This window comes from Eupeodes corollae, chromosome 3 (genome assembly GCF_945859685.1).
Source record: "Eupeodes corollae chromosome 3, idEupCoro1.1, whole genome shotgun sequence".
Classification (NCBI taxonomy): domain Eukaryota; kingdom Metazoa; phylum Arthropoda; class Insecta; order Diptera; family Syrphidae; genus Eupeodes; species Eupeodes corollae.
Window position 1 is genome coordinate 123,657,881 of NC_079149.1, and position 22,457 is coordinate 123,680,337.

Genomic DNA, 22,457 nt, shown 5'->3' on the forward strand with positions numbered 1-22,457 from the left:
AAAATGTTCTCCCAGGAAAAATTGAGTGACGGTCATAACAACAGTTATAACTTCTCATATCGAAGTTAAAACGAAAATTCGAATTAAAAAAAAAAATATTCTTCTAAAATTCAACATCCGTTTTATTGCATCCTTTTTAGTTTAATTTAGCTCTGTTATTAAAAAAAATTAATTCATAATTGTATATTGCTTCCTTACTAAGTTGGCCATTTGTTTGTATAACCTTTAAAAAGCTTTTTTATTTTCAAAACTAAATTCAATAAATGAAAAGTCTGTGAAACTTTAAAATTTAAATTCAACAATTCCAAGAATTGATATATAAATTTAGGTGTATCTGTAAATAACATAATTTACTTGTACACACCTACATTAATACTACAAAGATTAGAGCTAATCTCATAAACATCACCCACATTTATTAAATTAACGACATCCTTAAGGATATTTCCTTAATAACGTTCTATTATTTGAATAAAAGATAAACGTGTTAGAATGTCTATAATATTTATCTAACTTAAATAAATGTCTACAGTTTACAGACATGACCTTCACTTTACATAAAAAAATATATACCCCAAAACACGTGAATTTTATTAATGGCACTATCATCAATCAGATTTAAAAAAATGTTTCTTCTCATAACGGTAAATATGGAAAAATATACAAATAGGAAGGATTTTTATTATTTTTTTTGTATGCATTTTAAAGTCTGACTTATTTTGTGTATGCTCTACATCCACAATGTAGGTGCAAGGATTGCTTTTACTCTTTACTCGTATTATAAAGTATAGTTTATTTTGTATAAGACGATTTATTTGCTATTTAAATTGAAAATATATTAAAAAAAAAAAAACAGTTTATTGGATTATTTAAAGCTTGTTTTGCTTTTGAAATATCCTTACAACTCCTGTCTTTCTATTTTTTAATGTTTTTATTTTGTGTTATAACGAATTATCAGTCTTGTTATAGCCTAATAGTTTTCATCATTGAAACCAATTATTGGAATTTTTTGACAGCTCATAATTGAAAAAATTGGATGCCTTTTGTGTGACAGAAACCTGTCATTAGGATTGTATATCTACAAATCCATTCAAACTTTTTTCCATATTGTTTTCGTTATTAAATCAGTCATTGGAATTTTTTGACAGTTCGTTTATAGCAAATGTTGAGAACGTTAGTCATTTAATTTTTTTTCAGAAATAGGATATTCATTAAAAGCTATTAAACCATCGTAAAACTCATTGTTAAAATTAAATTGAACTAAAAGGCTAGAAATAGCAATCATTGGTTGGTTTTGGTCATTGAAACCAATCATTGGATTTTTTGACAGATTGGTTATAGCTTTAATTGATGATCTTTTCTTTTAGATCATCGTCTCCTCAATCGATTTCAGTAAAAGGTCATTAAGTCTCTTCAGATACTCTTTAACTATAACTGAAATGTCAAAATTAACTCAATGAAAGATAATTCTTGTTCGATAATTTGGAAATGTTATTAAACATGTTTTTTGTCTATGGGAAAATGTGAAACTGTGTTACCGAACATTCCAACTATATAGTGGTGTTTATTGTTAATGTTTTATTTGTTGCCGCCGACGATCTACTTAAAGTTTTAAAGTTTTTTATTTTTTGTAAAAAGAACTGTCAATTCCATTTTTCTCAACATTTTACCAAACGTTTTTTTTCCGTTTCACAAATTTTGATTTGGATATAAAACCATTTTTGTTTAAAACTTTCGAGGTGACACATTTTTTTGATGCATATAAAAACTGTTAATTGGATTTTTTTTTTCAAAAAATATACTTGTTTGGTATCACTTTAAAAAAACATTATATAAAATTTTATTTAAGTCTTTAGCATTTTTGTTCACCTTTTTTTTAAACTGCGATGGTAAAAAAACACCCACGCAATTTTCTTGAGAGCCCTTTCAGCATCTTTCTTCCCTATTATCTGTATAAAACAATTTATTTGAAGTCGATATCTCTTCTGGTTCTTAAGGTTTGGACGATGAAAAAAAAGTTTATCCCATGGAAAACCCTATTAATATTGAAGGTATATGTGTATGTAGAACGACAACCGTCTGGCAAATTTGTTATTTTCAGTATTATTATAAAGGCCAAAAACGCTATATTTTCTATGACTTACGATTATTGTCTTACTTGGAGTGAGACTTTCGTCAAACAAAATCGTTTGACAGAAAGCGTTCGTGTTCTTTGTATTTTCATCTGTCAGTATCAATTCGAATAATCAACTCTAACCTCAAATGATTGATTCAAATGATGAAATGTTTGTACAATGAAATATATTTTAAATGAGAGCTAATGATGGCTATAACTGGAACATAACCTCAAATTTTCTATTGCCATCAGGAAACTATCTTTCAGTGGTAAAATTTTTTCAATTATTGCAACAACCAACCTGTAAAAATGCTGCTAATGATTAGTTTTAATTATGAAAATAAGTGATAAACTACAAACTGATGACATACAAATTTTCGTCATTATAAATTTGTATTGATTGGTTGTTTTTTAATATCTTTAAAAACGTTCAAGTTTGCAGCCATTTGAATAAAAATACTTCCTATTTAAGGACTTCTTCCTTATAATACCGAATCATGTCTCCTCATACAAAAACAAACACTTTTAATCCTCATTTCTATGCATGGCATATTATGTCTGATGCTATCTTTTTTTAAATTTTGTTATCTTCACAAAAAGCAACAGTTATTTTTTCCTCATGCCAAAAAGATATTCACCACATTTAACCGAAGAACAAAGAAACTCACCACTGCGCCAAAATTCGTTTTTCTCTCACACATTCACAAAGGTTAAACAAAATAACGACGAGGATGAGAATATTGAGGTGTGTAAAAGAATATAAACTGAAATTTATGAATGAATCACACAAAAGTGTTAAAAGAGGGTTGCCTTTGCTTTATCCTTAGTCCTTTAAAGCACTCGTACCTTGCTCCTGGCGAACAGATGTATCTATGTATGTTTTTTATCAAACATTCCTCTTGGACTCTTGGTTCTTGAAGCTTGGACTGGTGAACTAATACATTTTCCTAGATACATTTTAACATTATGAAGTTACTACGAGTATGAACGGACACGATAAGGAGGCTCATGCTCTCTGTTCTCTCTTTTTTGTTGTTTCCATATACTGTATGTAGGTAATAGGTATGGTGTGGTGTGGTGGGGTTGTTCTTCTTTCTAAAGGGGGGTACTTTTTTGCCTATAAATGTTGAATCCTTAACCATTTAACATCGCATTGCTCAACAAGTGGTCGTACGGTTAATTTGAACGGAAAGAAAAACCGCTTTGTCATAGAAATTAGTTCGAATTGAATACACAACGGGATACAAGTGTTTAGTGTTACAAACATAGAAGTCGGTGGTTTGAAAGGAAATACCTATAATATACAAGAAGTGTTAAGTGTTGATGGTGGTGGTTAACGTAGTTTATGATTAAAGTGACAAAAAGAGGCAAGTTTGAAAGAAACATAGTTTTCGTGTCTGTATAAATTGTGGTTTTTAAATTAAAGAAAAAAGTTTTATAAGAAAGAGAATAGTTTTTTTGGTTCCTAATCTTTTTTGAGGAGTAGGTAATAACTTTTGAAAGGATATTCTTTTGCATTTTCTGGACGTTTCTGATGGAAAATAAAATCATTTATAAATGAGTTATCTTTCGTGGATTTTTTAATAACTTCTTTCTTTTTTTCCTGGAAATAAATTAAACTGAGATATTTTTGATTCATTTAAAAAAAAGAAATTTAATTAAAACTGTTTTATTAATTTATATAAGTTAGTGGCTTAAAATATCAAATGTGATATATTTAAATTTGTTTTTTTAACCATGCACGATTGTAACTTATCGATTTAAATGTTTAAGGTTTTACAATCCCTCTATGAGATCAAATGTGAATATTTTGGATTTTGTAAAAAGAGTAACATATTTCTTCAGCTTGTAATTCTTGAGAAAAAAAACATAAAACAGTGAATCCAAACCTTGAAATTAATTCAACAACTTGCATGAATTATGAATGCGGAAATAAATTCAAAACTCTTTTGTTTTTTTTTCACTGTGACTTTCAGAATACCTTTTTCGGAAAATTTAGTTCATAAAATTGAACAAAATTTCTATCTCTCAATTAATAACGTTTTTTTACCTGAGAGAACATTTAAAAAAGAAAATACTGTACCTAGAATTTAGTATTTAACAATTATCTTGAAGTTTTTCTATAGATTTAATACTTCTTTTCTATTTTTGTTAAATACAAACATAATAAAAAAAAAAGAGGCTGGGGTGCGACCCACACTGATAATTTCCCATCCCGTCTGTCGATTTGTCTTGCTTAAAAGTTTGTAAGTTTTCATGGTGTGTTTCAAAAGTTGTCAGTTGAATTTTTCTTAAAAATTTTAAAATTATCAACAATATTTTTCATATCAAGAAATAGGTAATTTTGAAAATATAGTTTTGTTAAACACATTTTTAGTCGAAAACAAATTTTCACCAATTTTAGTAGCATTTCTTAGATTTTTACAAATTGGTTGAATAAAATTAATTTGAGAGAAATCAAGAACCGAACATCAATTTTTACCAAATTTGATTTTTTGTAGAATTTATTTTTTATGGAATAACAGACTCTTGGATTTTTACAAAAAAAAACAACTGAATATCGAAAACAATATTTTCTTTTTAAAAAGTTTGAAGACAATACTTTTAATTTTTGAAAAGCTATTTGAGTCAGAAGTAAAATTTTACCTAGTTTTATAGTATTGTTTATTTGTTAGATTTTTATTTTTTTGTAAAAATACTGACAATTCGATTTTTCTCAAAATTTTACTGAATGTTGACAACAATATGTTTGTATAAGATATTAGCTTAAAGCCAATATCTCAAATTTTTGAAGAGATGTGTGAGTCGCAAATCAATTTTTACCAACTTTTATTAATTTTTTTGTTTTGGTTTTTATTTTTTGTAAAAAAAAATGTCTATTTGAATTGTCTAACAATTATTTTGAATGTTGAAAACAATATTTCTTATAAGATAAAATTAGTTCGAAGGCATAATATCAAATTTTTGAAAAGATATTTGAATCGAAAATCAATTTTTAACAAGTTTGAGTAATGTTTTTTTTTGGTTTTTATTTTTTTGTAAAAAAACTGTCAATTCGATTTTTCTCAAAATTGTTCTGAATATTGAAAACAATATTTCTTATAAGCTACATTCAAATCGAAATCATAATTTCAAATTTTTGAAAAAGTATTTGAATCGAAAATCAATTTTTACTAACTTTTGTTAATTTCTTTTTTAAAGTTTTTATTTTTTGGAAAAAAATTTAATTTCGATTTTTCTCAAAATATTACTCAATGTTGAAAACAATATCTTTAAAAAGATAAAACTAGCTAAGAGTCAATATCTCAAAGTTTTAAAAGATATTTGATTCGAAAATCAATTTTTACCAACTTTTATTAATTTTTTTGTTCAGGTTTTTATATTTTGTAAAAAAAACTATCAATTCGATTCTTTTCAAAATTGTTCTGAATATCGTAAACAATATTTCTTATAAGTTGAAATTAGTTAAAAGCCATAAGCTTAAATTTTTAAAAAGATATTTTAGTCGAAATTAAATTTTTACCAACTTTGAGTAATGTTTTTTTTAGGTTTTCATTTTTTAAAAAATTTACTGTCAGTTCAATTTTTCTTAAAATTTTACCAGGTGTTAAAAACGTTATTTACCATTGCACAAAGCTGTTTTGGGGATAAAATCATTTTTTATTTGTAACATTTTCGAGGTGACACATTTTTTTTAGTTTTTTTGAATTATAAAAAATCGTAAATGGGATTTTTTTCCAAAAATATACTTGTTTGGTACCAAGTTACAATATATTATATAAAGTTTAGTATCTAGCGTTTTTGATTCGTTAGATATTTAGGGTTAACCAAAATGTTCACCTCTTTTTAAACTGCTATGGTTAAAAGCCACCCACGCAATTTTCTTGAGAGTCCTTTTTGCATCTATCTACATTATTATCTATATAACAAAATTTATTTGAAGTCGATATTTCTTCTGGTTCTTGAGCTATGGACGATGAAAAAAACGTCGCTAACATACGGACCTACGGGCCTACAGACGCACGTGGTCTTCAAGTTAAAAAAAAATATAACGCCACAATCTTCAGTTTTTCATTTTCAATAGACATTTTTTTCAAAATGTTTTTTTTTAAACACATCTAGAAAACAAAACAAATGTTTTCTATTATTTTCATATTTAGTGTGTCTCTTTAATTTTTGAAAATCCAATATTAACTAAAGCTAAGCATATGTATATTTAAAGACGTCTAAAGGAACAAAAAAAAAATAAAAATTGTTAGAAGACAAAATAAACGGGTATTGTTAAGAACCTCAATATTCTATAGCGACCCACTTTTAGGACTTCCTTATCTTTAAGGTTTTTGTATTATAATTTTAAATTATAAAATAATTAAGAGGTTACAGAAAAGAACTATATTTATGTTAAATTTTGATATCTAATACAATAAATAATAAATACAATTCATTAACTAAAAGAAAACTCCAATTATTATCTTAAAAGTCATAAGAATGAAATATTATGTGTTGCCTTAGAACTAAAAAGTTATGTTTCTAAATTTCGACAGTAATGAGATTATTCAAACAAGGACATTGGTATTATATTTCTTCCTTTTCTCATCACTCATTATTTTAGTAGTACAAAAATTGACATCATAATGAGTTTTGAATAAACCTTTTTTTTTGTTTATAACCTTGCCCCAGAAAACATTTCTAAAGCCCCATAGTAAGTTCAAGCCTTTTGATTATGATTGTACTCTTATAATACCATCAAAACTAAAACTTATAATCCGCTCGTGCATTTTGTTTAATTAAGTTGTTCTGTATTTCCTTCGAATATAAACAGAGTTCCTTGACAATTACTAATCAACCTTAAGGCTACTTTAAAAAAACACTAAAAGCGCATTGACACTTACTCAAACTTTTTATTAAAACCATACCAAAGAGAATGAAGCTATTCCTCATTTAAAACTTAACTAAAGTGCAACAGATGTAAAATGAATAAGAATGTATTAATAAAACTGAATAGCTATGAGTTATCACCGACCTCTTCACTGTTAAAACAAATTTAGACGAACTTTTCCCTTCGTAGAATAGTAATTAAAAACTTATTTCTCATACCATTAAAGCATTAACTTATAGTATTTCTATAGTAAAATTAAATATTATTTCTGATACTCAAACGAAAAATTGTGGGTGATATAAATTTCACTTCGACTTCTAACTTCAAGGCCAATAATATCGTCGCGCCATCAAATTATAAAGATTTCTTAAGATATGCGTGGTTTAAAAAGGTGTTTCGCTGTCTTTTCTTAATTGTATAAATTCTTTTACCAAAACAGACTAACTTTTGTCGCTAAAAATAGAATTTTGTTGCTTCGTATATGTTTGAACATTGTGTATATGTAGGTATTGATTCCCAAATGAATTAAGAAGAATAAACCGATAAAAAAGGGTTATGTTTCCTTTATTTATGTTTGGGATTTGTTTTGTTTATATTTTTTTTAATTTTCCCTAAAATTTTGTGGTTCTTGAGCGATAAGTTAATTTGGATCACAGAATAAACATATATTTGCTAATTATAGGAATACACTTGAGAAAAGATTATTTTGTAGGGGTAGTATAGCTAGATATCTATGAGAAGTAATCGGTAGGAAGTGCTTGATATTCTATAAACCCCATATAGGTTGATAAAAAGAGTGGAAGCCCCATATGGGTTTTAACCCTTCCCAATAATTATAAAAAGGAAAAGTATTATTATAACGTATGTACGTGCTTAACACTTTGAACTTTGTATTTTGAGATTTAAAATTAAAAACAAAAAAAGAGGCTGGGATGCGACCCACACTGATAACTTCCCATCCCGTCTGTCGATTTGTCTTGCTCAAAAAGTTTGCAGCTTTTTGTTAAAAAAAGTTTTTAGTTTAATTATTCTCACAAATTTTAAAATTTCAAAAAGAAATAGTTTAGTTTGAAAATCTAGTTTTGTTAAAAAGATTTTTAGTCCAAACATTTTTTTTACCAAATTCTTAAATATATAATAAATAATGTGTTCCTCCGAACTTTCAAGAAGCTTAATTATTTAAACTTGTAGTTTTTGAAGTAAAAGGTGTAATTCTAACATTTTGTATTAAAAACAAACTGAATAGGTTTTGGCGACTTTTTGATAAGTGATTTTATCATCAAATTTAATTTTAATTTTTAATTTATCAATATTTTTTTCAAATAGCGTCAAATGTCAGGGTCTTAAGAGGTTTTACATTTTTAGGTCAGAAAACAGATGAACATTTTTTGTTGATGTAATAAGCTTAGTAATTTTCTTTGTTTATTGACATTTATAGTTCTGGACAAAGATTCCAATTTAATTTTCATGACAAATCTTAAAAACGGATATTAGATTTTATTGGAAATACTGTATTTGTAAAGTTATTGCATTATTTTACATCTAGCTCCTGAAACCTTTTATCCAGAAAGTCCGAAACTCTGAAATGATTAAAACCTAATTAAATAAAATCTTTCAAAGTGAATTTGGCAACTATTGAATTAATAACATTTTTTTCAGAATTGTTCTTCTTTTCGAACATTGATAAACTAGAATTAAGCTTTTACAATCAACTAATTTTAGAAACAAAAAAGAAAAACTTAAATTTCATTGATATCTTAATCAATCTTAATCTTATTTTAAAAGAGATTCTATAGCAAAATGTATGTATTTATATATTATATATTTATTTATTTCAGGGAGAAAATTAAATTTTAAATTCTTGTGAAATATCGATTTTGACCCATATTTTATTACAAATAATTTAAGACTTAAGCGCCTTCCACATGAGAGCGAACAACTAATAAACGAATGGACGAACAAACCTGGTTGCACGCATTTCCAAAAGTCAATTCCAAACAAAAACACATCTCTAAAATAAGAAAATTTTGTAAAAACAATTTGGTAGTAACGAATAGCACTGAGGTTCCTAATTACCGTCAAACTCTATTCGCGTTCCACATACCATCCCCACTGCAACGAATAAATTGTTCGCTCGCAACATAACCTCAAAATTATACCACTCTTGTTTTGTTTTTGTGTAAAAGATCATGGTTAACGAAAATATGTAGAAAAGGGTAATTCAATTCGTTGCTGTCTGCGAATAGAAATAAAGCCCATGTGAAGAAAAGTCAAAATATGCGAACTCCAATGTTCGCAGTTCGTAGCTCATGTGCAAGATGAGACTTTTAAGATATCTTTGTCTCAGCTTTAAACGAATTAAAGACATTTTCTATTTACACTAAATGTAGGAAATTCCTTCAGAATTTAAACTCCCACAAAGATCAATATTTTAAATGAGACTAGAATACTCATTATGAATAAAAACCACCATCCCAGGTTGATGTCAGGTCTTCTTAAAATTTCCTATATTTACCTAACCTATAATCTTACTCTATTTCAAATGTATTGAATACCTGTCATAATTCGATTAAATTACAAGTATATCATTCTATTTTTAGAATTCTAAAAACCTAAGGAAAAGCCAACATTTAAACTTCGATCATACAGGTTTATCCGTTTATTAATAGAAAAATAAAATATAGATTGTATGTGGTCATTTTTAAATCAATCACTTCTTCACAAAACAACCAACAAACAAAATGATGAACCCTTGTCAAGATTTTAAATAAATTATAAACTGTAATCGATATACGCATATAACGCAAATCTTATTAAAGTTGATCATGGAAAAGTACCCTTTTAAAAGGACTTTTTTCAGTCAAATATTATCTTAAAGGATTTATTTTTTGTATTTACGCTTAAGGTTCTGGGTGGAAATATCAAAATATTGAAAATTGATAGACACAGACAGTGTATACATTTTATTTGACCTAATCGATTCACATTACAAAAAATAACTTACTACAACCCACCTTAAATTCGTTATGGTTTGATACTTACTGTATTTCTTCAGAAACCTCACCATAACACTGATTCCTTAAAGAAGGCTTAATTTATATTAATAAAGTGATTTAATTTTGTAACTTCCCCTATAGGCTGTTATATTTGATTGAGGTCGATTTTTTTTGTCTCAAAACCCTTGAGCTTAAGGAATATTGAGATACTTCCCTATCTTATGCTTAATACCAAAAAAAAACCTAAATTAAAGAAACACAAATGGGAATAATCCACATCTATTTTGAAATAGTTCAAGTGTTATAAATTTAACTTTTGTCCTTAAAATTTCACAATTTTAGTAGAATATTTAAATCAAGGAAGAAAATCGAGTTCAAAAGGAGAAAATATGTCCCTGATGATACTTGTCAACTTAATGTGCATGGCAGAACAATAACCCTTAAAATAACACCCGCTTTTTTTCTACGAAAAAGTCCCCCTTTTTTAATACATACATAATTGACAAAAAAATCCAAAAAGGGACATTTGTACCTTTAAAAATACGGTTGTTTAACCTTAAACATATCAACATTTAAAAAGAATTTGAAAAATCAGCACCATTTGTTAATTACGGACGTCTTGAATTTTAAAAACTGTATCCCTTTTCACGCATTCCAAACATAATTTTTCGAGTAATTTGTTATAATTTAAATAATTTCCAAGAAATATCAGTTAAATGTTTTTCGAAGGAAATTCCAGCTAAAAAGCTTAACTTAAAGAGAATCCTTTTTGAGGTCATTTTTCTTTTAGTATTTGGGTGTGAATGAATTAATTAAATATGAACTCGTTAAGAAAAACAAAAAATTAAATAACTTACTCCCACGCAGGACAGCATTTGAAAAAAAGAACAAATTTAAAACACACACAAGCGTGACGCATAAAATTTGTATGTTAAAGCATGAAATTTCCCATCATCAGAACTACACAATATTGTATCCTTGTCAAAAAAAAAAAAACAAATCATTTAAAAAATATAAAAATAGGCGTAACTACGAAGAATTGTGTAACTTTAAAATAGCCAATATCCAACCGACTGAGACTGAAGTTCAAATTAAACAACAACAAATATAGTCTACAAATCCTTTTCAATGATAAAGTGTGGACTTGATAGTAAAAATATCCTTATGATGACGATGACGACGTGGACGCACGTATAGACAATTCTGTAACAATAAATGACCACTTAATGATTTATAATTAAATTAGAACTGTGAATCGATTTGCCAGGCACATATGTAAGGAAATTACACATACCTTGTATATAGTGACGTAGGATAAGTTTGATATATTTTTAACAAGCGCTCCTAGGTTTTTTTTTTTAAATACGAAGGATTCATTGGAATTGTGAATGAATGTATTTACGATTGAAAGAATTGGGCAAGGACAGTTATTTTTGGTTCGAATCACACTGCCTTATTTGTAGTTTAGATGTGGTCAGAATTTGAACTATATAAATGCCATTGGATTAATTTTAAAAGAAAAAAAAAAACTGACTGTGGTATAAAATCGCTTTAAATCTTCCACCTTTATTTGAGGTAGTTGACAAAATGTTTGACAGCTAACAAATTCTAATGGCTGCGTTCGGTTGTGAATCTCATTCTTTCTGAGATATATTAATATCGGATATTTTTGCGAACAAATAAAAACGCATTATTATCTGTCAAAAAAAAAAGTAGAAACAGCTGACAAAAGGAAGAAGTCCGGTTGTCGAATTGAAAATGTTACCATCTATCGACGTTTAAAAGTCCCTATAATCTAAATCAAATATTTTTGGAGAGATGCCTGTGTGTGCTTTTAAATTGCTTTGCACATTTATTGAAAACTTTAAAAAATCCCACAATCAGTTTTTCTTTTAAAAAATAAGAATCTACAAAAAAATACAAGCTTTTTGAGAATAAATGAATGTAATTTCTTTAAAATTACTTTATTCTATGCAAAATTGTGTTGTTAATGTTCAAGAACAAAAAAAAGAAAAAAAAAGTAAATCTTAAGTCAGATGTAATAATAGATTATCGATTAAAATAGCACAAACCTGTAGCCTTGGATTAATGGCCGAAATGAGTGACAATCCATTTGCAACGTATGTGTCAGACACAAACGGAAACAAATATTAACTGAGCCTTACTATAGAAAAAGATACCAATGGCTGCCTTCAATCTCAGACAGACAGAATAAACACTTCTGTTAGTGTTTTATGTGTAAAGGAACAGCTGACTTAAAACAGATGTGATATCAACGATATTCAAAAATGTCTGGTATATTTGGGTTTTTGACAGAACTGCTGAATTTGAGGGAACCCGACTATTGATGACAAATGTGTCTATTTTTTCGGTAAAAATCCAGTGAATTATTAAAGTTTTCCATTGAAATTATTATTTTACAATAATTTTGTACCTCGAAATCTAAATTTGTGTCCGTCTTTTTGTGAAGAACTTGAATTTTCTTATTTTTTGAGCTATCTCAATTTGGGTATCCAACTCGTTCAATAAAGTACCCATCTGGAGATTGAACACATTCAATGGGTTATCTCTAAACACGTTACAAAAAACCAATTTGTAATCCTGGTTTCTATCTGAATTAATTTCTGAAACTTAAAAAAAAGTTTTTGTTAATACAGGTGGATGGCTATTTTGTGTTTCAAATGGTAAGGTAGTGTAAAGTGAACTGTAATTGGATGATATTTTTCACGTTCAATGAATTAGAGTGTAAATTTTATTTTTATAAGGATTGTAGCACTTATTAAAAAGTCGTTTTTTATTATTCTGAAAGTAATGAGAGACACATTTTTTTTGTTATTTATACAAAAATCACTCGATGAGTTTTTTCAACTTCATAACAATTTTGTGTAACATCATCACATGCAAAATAAAATGTAATTGAAGTTGATGGCATTATTTGTCCGAGAGATATTTATGATCAACCATAAAGATATTTCGAATGCTCACGTGAAGATGTAGCAACGCAGGTTCACACACAACATTAATTTATGTTCTAAGCACCTTTAAATTTCGAGAAATGTCAAAATATTTAAGTCGAAAAAAAAGATCGATTACAAAACATTTAAGGAAAAATACTCAATAAGGAACAAATCTATATTGGTAAACATTAAACTTTCAATTTTGTCAACCTGTGTAACATAAGAATATTTTAATGTCAGAATCTCTTGAGACTATCGATTGTGATATGTTTTTTCAAAAACGACATAAATATTTTATGATGATATGTTGATAAAATGTCAAAAGTTGATGTTGTTTGTTAAGGGATCCTTTCGACATTATTCATGTTTCCAAATTTTGATGATATGATTATGATAATTCGATGAAATTTTGGTAGCAGAATACATTTTTCAAAAGAGTTATGGTCATTCAACGTTTACATTGACACTTAAAAGTTACCATAGGACACATTTTAAAATTGAAAGCTTGCCAACTTCCAGATTTCAACTGATAGATTTAACTGGAAAATTAAAAGATCTTTAAGTTTTTAGTAAGTTTGATGGTTGTGTTTATTTTTTTTTTTTTTTGAGAGGGAAGGAGTTTTGAAGTTTGTTGCAATCAAAATCTTGACAAAAATAAAAACACGGTACAAAACATACAATTTAAAGATTCATTGTATCACACTCACATATCATCGTTTCTGTCATAATCCATGAAACCTTTAGAAAGACCCAGTGTAAGGGATATTATATTTAAAAATAAAGATTAATTAATAGAACTATATATTTCGTAAAGGTTTTACTTTAAATGAAAATCCTTAATAGGTATCACTCACATTATTTGTGTTCTCATTAAAAGACTAATTGCATTAAATTTTGTATATAACAGCACGGACATAATATTATTACGAAGGTCTCCAGTTTATTTTTATACAGAAAAATAAACTTTTGCCTTTGTAAAACTTATATTCAATAACTTGGTTAATAAATTTTTAATCAATGTTACCCCATGCTATCATCAACTGACCAACCGCAGTAGAATATAAAAAAATATATAGTTATATATAATATTGGTTGGTTTTTAAAATAACAACAAAATAAAAGAAAAAAATAATACGAATTCATTTTAGCCGTAGGTAAGGCATATCCTATTTCAAAGGGTTTTTGTTCCTATTTTTTATTTTCATATATTTTTCCAAGCTTTCAACTGTGTTGGATATGGAGAAGTTTATATTTTTGTTGACGTTTTTATATTTTCAAAACGAGTATTTTTATATTCCTTTGTTATTCATCATCACCACCATCGTCATCTTGCCGTTGACAACTTATTCACTTTTTTTGAAAATATTAATATAAGCTCTTTATAATGTCACGCTTTATAATTCTACATCTTTAATATCACTATTTTTCCTACAAAATATTATCTCCTGGCTTTTGCCTTTGGAAAATTGTAGCAAACGTCAGAAGCAATAAAGTGAAGTCAAATGAACATGAAAAACCTCAAAATATCCGTCGTCAAAGGACTTGGCTTCATTTTTGTTATTTTTAAATCCTTTTACTTGTTGCAAGTTTTCTATCAAAAAATCATTTAATCAAACTAAATATATAGTTCGCTTTTTATGAGATGTCAAACCACACAAAACTGTGATGTTTTTCTAGATAATGGCTAGACAGTAATTGGTTCGTAATCATATAGCTAATTTTATATCCATATAGCACATCCTAGTAGTTCCCCATTCTGGTGAATGTCCTTCTCTGATATGATACAAAAAGGGTTTTTCTGTTTTCTTTTTTATTTTTTATATTTTTATACAATGTCAACAAAATATACGTCGTAACCATCACTTGGATGGAAACCCTCGGGGAAATCTATTGACTTTTATGTTAATTTTCTCCGGGTGATTACACTTTTCAAACACCACCGACCGCACAGCAGCGCCACCATGAAGCACAATGTGGTGAATATACCGTGCAGTAAGCATTTAATCGATGTTTAATTTGTTGGAAATTTCCTAGAAATAGAATATAAAATATTAATGATTTAGTCTTAAAAATGATGACAACAAAAATGTAATAAAAAAATGTGTTTGTTGCATTTCAACTTTTTTTTAATGAAATTCCGAAAATCACTGCATTGATTATAAAAAATTTATAGGGAAGTGATTGACTTTGAAAAGAAGGCGTAAAGAAGTAATTATCATTTATTTATGCAGTCATAAAAACTAGGAAATTGACAATTGGTTGTTTTATAGGAGAAATTTTCGAACTCGTTAAAAGAGAAGGTTCCGCATTTCAGTTCATGTGTGTACTTATAATTCATATTTTTTAAATTTAGAATTGAGGTTCTTTATACAGTTCTCTTTATTATTTTAGTATTTCAATCTAAATGATACAATGACTCTCAATATATGTTAAATAAAAGTAAGTATCCTTAGATCAGTTTGAAGAAGTATAAAATTTAATTTCAAAATAAAAAAAAAAAGAGGCTGGGATGCGCATGCGACCCACAATGCTAACTTCCCATCCCGTCTGTCGATTTGTCTTGTTTAAAAGTTTGTAGGGTTTCGTGTTTTGTTAAAAAACTAGTCAGTTCAATTATTTTAAAAAATTTTAAAATTACCTACAACATTTTTCATATAAGGAAATAGTTTTGTTAAATAGATTTTTAGTCGAAAATAAATTTTACCAATTTAATAATATTTTACGAATTGGATGAATGAAATTAATTTGAGATATATCAAGAACCGAACATCAATTTTTACCAAATTCGCGTACCGTTTTTCGTAGATTTTATATTTTTAATAAAAAACGGACTATTGGATTAAAAAAAAAACTGCTACATATCGAAAACAATATTTTCTATGAAATAAAAAAAGTTTGAAGACAATATTTTTAATTTTTGAAAAGCTTTTTGAGTCAAATTCAAAAATTTTTAACAAGTCTTAGTATTGTTTTTTTTTGTTAGGTTTTTATTTTTCGTAAGAAAACTGGGAATTAGATATTTCTCAAAATTTTTCCGAATTTTGAAAACAATATTTTTTATAAGCTTAAATTAGTTTGAATCCATAATCTCAAATTTTTGAAAGATATTTGAGTCGAAATTTCATTTTTACCAACTTTGAGGATTGTTTTCAAAAAAATACTTGATTGGTATCACGTTTAGATATATAATATACAATTTATTAAAAGTCTCTAGCGTTTTTGGTTCGTCAGATATTTTGGGTTAACCAAAATTTTCACTTTTTTTTTAAACTGCTATGGTAAAAAAAACAACCCACGCAATTTTCTTGAGAGCCCTTTCCACATCTTTCTGCGTTTTTATCTGTAAGAAAAAATTTATTTGAAGTTGATATCTCTTCTGGTTCTTGAGCTATATACGACGAAAAAAACGTCGCGAACGTACGGACGTACTGACATACACACGCACGCACAGATATCTCTCTAAAAATCTTTTATTTTGACTCTAGAGGACTTTAAACGTCGAGAAATGTCAAAATTTTCATTTTGGCAAATTGGACCCATTTCTATAACTTCCCATGGGAACTAAAAAAAAGGTCTTACGATTTAAAAATACAATTTTTTTAAATTAACGTTTTTTAGAAAAATCAAAGTTCATTTAAATTTTTGCAAACAAACTTTTTATTTGAATAACATTTTTAAATTTCCATAGGAAGTTAAAAATTATAATCGGTCCGATTTGTCGAATTGAAAATTTTGAAATTTCTCGACGTTTTAAGGTCCCTAGAGTATTTGTATTTTTACATCAGTACGCCCGTGCGCACCCGGACGTTCGGGAAGTCTTTTTCGTCATCCATAGCTCAAGAACTAGTAGGGATATTGACTTCAAATAAATGTTGCTATGCACATAATAATACAGAAAGGACTATCAAACAATTTAGAGGATGTTTTTTTAACCATAGCAATTAAAAAAAAAGGAGTCAACATTTTGGCTAACCCAACTTGAATTTAACTGTACATAATATATTGTAACGTGATACCAAACAAGTAATTTTTTTAAGAAAATCGAAGTAACTGGTTTTTTACAAAAAAAAAATGAACAAAACAATAATTATCATCTCGAATATTTTACGAACAAAAAATGATTTTATCTGCAAAATAATTTTATGCAAACAAGAATAATGTTTTGACTTCTGGTAAAATTTTAAATTGACAGTTTTCTTACAAAAAATAAAAACCTTAACAAAAAATTGTAAACTTGATAAAAATTGATTTTCGACTCTAATATTTGTTCGAAAATAAAAAATATTGGCTTAACAATAATTTTATTTTATAGAAACTATTGATTTCGGAGAATCAAGTAAAATATTGAATTTAAACTATTTATCTCAACCAAAATATTATTAAGAATCTTTTGTTAAAGTTTTAAGCAAAACAAATCGACAAATCGTACTCCAAATCTTTTTCTCGTTTTCTTCGAGCTTGCTTACCAACAGGTCCTTCCGTATAATAGGTTCCATACTGACATGCATAACAACTGGTACTTGGCTGAAGAAATAAGCTGATACCAATTCAAGTACTTATTTTTGGACTGTATCAACCCTAATGTTATGAACCTGTAAAAAAAAACATTAGCTCATAAGATTTTTAATCTTGCCAACATGACATTGGCATTATTCTTTTAAGTTGAAACCTTGGGAACTTGTAAAGCCAGGAATATTCTCATGTTCAACATTTACGATATACCATTTTCAAAACGAAACATTCACTTACATACGTAAATTATAAATATATATTTGATAAAATTTTCAAATCAAATTTTATCGAATTTCGTCATAAACTAATTTACCTTGTTTCCATAATGGGTACGTCACAGACTACAAGTTCCAAGAACCAGAAAAACCTCTTTCCACAAAAACTCATAATTCATTTTATTAAATTATCAATTTGTTGCCATTTTACTTAAGTCATTCAATAAATAAATTAATATTAGTACCATTACAGCAAATATTTACACAGTAAAACATATACTCTCTTCAAAAATGTATTTAAAATGAATACATTTCAAGTTTTTGTTTGGATTATTTAACCTTTTCTATATTTTGTTAAGTTTCATAATTCAATAAAATTCAATTTTTAATATTGAAAACCTTCAGCACTTCGTAGGCGTCTTCATCAGTATAAAATGTCCTTTTTCCATAGCTTAACCCTAAAATTATATATACGAGCATAACCCTATAATAATATACTTTCTTTATAGGTTCTTATAATAAATATCAACTAACGACAATAAAAAAAAAACTGAAACAAAATTTTCATTCTTCATTGGAACATACATTAACATTAACATAAACAGAAGTCCGAAAAATCAAATACCTTTATATTACCCAAATATCATCATCATCAACTTTTCTTATAACCCGTACGCGGTGGCGTATACCTAATATTTTTTTGTTTGTTCTAAATTGTTCTTCTTTTATTGAGCATAAATAAATAAGAGTAAATTAAGGGAAGTTTTCGTCAAATCTTAATATTATTTTTTATTAATATATATGAATGTTCTTTATTTAACACACATACATGCATATATTATCATCAAAACAAAAACAAAATTGGTCGTAAAAAAATTGAGATAAACGTCTTTTTTTGTTGTTGTTTGTTTGTTGATTTCCTTTTTCTTTGGAAAAATTTACATCATAAACATAATTTTGATGGATATCCTCTTTCCTGTCGGAAGTATTTTCAATGTTGATTCAGTTATCTCAATAAAATAATAAAATAAGGGCTTAGCTACAGTTGGTTAAGGTTATAATTTACTGTACACATAAATATATCTTATAAATTTTGAATTTATTTCTTCAAAAATAAATAAAATATGAGATTTTATTTGAGTGTGGAATATTTAAAGAAGAAGACAACTTGTCATTAAGTAAATGTTTTTATTTCCGGAAGTCCTATTTTTTTTTATTCTATGGTTAAAAAGATACATTTAAAATTGAGTGCCTAATTTGTTAAAGAAGTGCCCATGGCGGGATATTTAGTGCGTAGGATTGTTAATCCTGAGAGTTCTGAGTTCAATTCTTGTCTAAAGTTTATTTTGTATGGACATATCCTCTTACGAAGAATTAATAAATTCTCCCAGAGCAACTCTTTTATTGAAAAAGTTAACAATTATTGAGCTTAATCAATTATAGAAGAATGAAAAGGGATTTCTTGCACTCACTCACTTGCACAAAGGAATGGTTGGTAATCGTTTTAGTTTTTGAACTTCTTGTTATCGGCCCCATTTATTAAATTACAAATGTTAACCTTTATCGAAGTTTCAAGGTTTCAAGAATTAAAATCTAAGGTTTTTGGAAAAATGGTTGAGTTTTTTTCGTCCTATATATGTACATATCTAAAGAACGAGTGGAGATATCGACTTGAAATATTTCTGCATTTTTCAATGTTAAAGGAAAATGCAGAAATATTTTCAAAGGAAAAAAAACTAAGTGGGTGGTACTTCTTAAATATCCATTTTAGTAAAAAGTAAACATTTTTGTTGAACCCAAATATATCACGAATTATTAATTTAACGTGATAAGAAATGATATTACCTTCAAGATTTTTCTAAAGGGTGATTTTTTAAAAGCTATAGAAAAGGTATTAAAAAAAACACATACAAATCAGAAAAATGCATAAAATCGTTATTTGAATCGATAGAACGTTCCATATTATTTAATGTTTGAAGATTATTTCATGCAAATGTTGACCTTAACTGTTCCTCAAATAGTCATTCTCACGAATAATGCTTTAATGTTGTCTTCCAATGCGTCAATTGAAGCGCACTTGTCTGTACAGACATTAACTTAAACATAGCCCCACAAAAATTATCTAAAGGAGTAAAATCACACGATCTATGTGAGCGTGCTGTGTGGCATGTGGAACCGTCTTGTTCAAACCACATGTCATGCAAGTCAAGCTCTTGCATTTTCGGCAAAAAAAAAAGTTGAATATCATCTCAGGTAGCGCTAAACGATTCACATTATTTTTGAAGAAGTACTGTCCAATGATGCCACCAGCCCATAAACTGCACCAAAATGTGACTTTTTGTGGATGCATTGGTAGCTCTTGCATTGCTTCTGGCTGATATTCACTCCAAAATCCACATTGAGACAAAAATGAGCTTCGTCGCTGAACACAATTTTTCGGTAAAAACCGGATATTCAGCAAACTTTCAAAGAGCCCATTCACCAAAAATTTTACATTGTAGTAGGTCGTTCGGCTTTAATTCTTGCATTAGCTATATTTTGAAAGGTTTCACACGTAAATCCTTTAAGGGTTATTAGTACCCTTTATATGTTTATATTTAGGGGAAGGTTTAAAAGGAGATACAAGTGCACATTGGTCTTAAAGTTCTGAACATTAAAACGGGAGAGAAAAACAGAGTTGGCTAAAGCATTCCACATTCTTGATGTGCTATTTAAGAAAGAATCTCTATACTTGACAGTATTCCTGAAATTGAGCTCAAGGGTAAATTGAAAAGCATTTCTTTAAGTTCGAGTATTACGGCTGAATCTTTTATGGGCAGGAATGCAACTGGCTAATTCGGAAGAGCATTGTTTGTAAAGATATCGATAAAACAATAACAGGCATGAAACATTGCGGTGGTGTTCTAGCGATGTAAATGTTTCGATTATAGTTCTATAGCCCATCATTTTTAAAGCCCTTTTTTGTATCCTATCCAAGAGATTTAAACTTGTTTTAGGGGCACCTGCCCAGATATGCGAACTATATTCAAGCTTTGGACGGTTTCTAACTCCCCATTGCACAATGCTGTCAAGATCAGAATTTAATGAGCTTATCATACGCTGCCGTTTAAGTTCCACATTCGAAGGACAAGGATGTGAATCTAGAAACGAGTATGAGAAGCTGATGGTACTGTCGTCGGTAAAACAGTTTAATGAATAAGAAGTGGCAGACATAAGAGCATTTATTTTATGAGTTTCAGACTTGAAACCATCCAATACAACAAGCTGATATTGAACGGTTAGAAAGGTAATTTCTAATCCAACGAAGAAGAGATTCATCAATACCACAAACACGCATTTTCGATAAGAGACCTTGGTGCCAAACTCTTTAAAATGCTTTTGAAATATCAAGTGCAATAAACTTACTTTCTCCAAAACGATGTACAAATTTGTAGCACTGTTCGGTGAGATAAACAACGAGATCACCAGTGCATATATTGCTACGAAAGCCATACTGTTGGTCATTAAGGAGCTTCCGTTCTTTGAGATATTTCTTAAGATGATAATTAATCAGCGTTTCCATGACTTTGGAAAGAAGGGACGTGAAAGCTGTTGGATGATAGTACGACAGGGAGGAGGATTCGCCTTTTTGTAAGGACAGGCTGTACAAATGCTATTTTCCATCCACTCGGAAAGAGACTGGTAGAGTAGGAAAGATGGAAAAGTTTACGCAGTGGTTTTGCCAGCGTTGAAGAACAACTCTGCAGAACAATTGGGGAGATACTATTCGGGCCAGTAGATTTGTGTATGTCAAGGTCTTTCAGTAGTCTTGCAACTGCACGAGTGCCAAAGAAGATTCGTCCCATAGAATCATTTACGCTTTTAAGAAAAAGAGGACTCATGATTTTTTCCGGTAGCGTCGAATTAACAGAAAACTATGCTGCAAGCAAATTGGCATTATGAATTACATAGGGAGTGTTCAAAATAAACGTGTTGAATCATATGTTAAATATGACTGCTAACTTTTACATGATTTTTTAGAAAAATTCAATTGAATTCTTTTTTTTACAAAACACGAAAAACAACATAATACTGATAAGAAATTATTTTGGACTCAAATTTATGTGAAGAATGGAAGACATTGACTTAAAAATAGTTTATCTAATGCAAAACATTGCTATTAATATTTTGTAGCATTTTTAGAAAAATTGACAGGTGGGCACGAATAAAACGTTATCATTGTGTGTCCCAGCCTCTTTTTTCATTTTAGTTTTATATCGTTTTTATATTTGATATAAATATGACTTTTTTTCATAGGATTGCCCCAGGTTTTTCTTTTACATCATTAACCTCAAAAATCTCTTCTTTGTTATACCACTTTTGTTCTCAAGACCTTAATTGCAACTCCCGAATTCGACAAGCTGTTGCGCTAAGAACAAAAACTTTTTCAAGGTTCTTCATTTCTGTTAAGTGATTCCAGAAATCCAAACCACTTCCCATCCTAAAACCAAACTCATTAAAAAGTAATTTAAGCGTTGCATTTTTCCTGGTGGCTTTTCAATCGATTCCTATTTCAAGCAATTTCAATTTCAAAACAATTATTTCTTGAGGCTGAACAACAGACTGAACATGTGCCGCAGGAAAACTACGTATAAATTTCAATTAAATTAACAACGTGAACCACTGAATTACGAATAATAATTGTTTTCAAAATAAAACTACACAGAAACAGAAGCAAAGAAAAAATAACAACCTTCCAACCTTATGAAACCCCAAATGAATGTTCACTGCAATCGAACATGC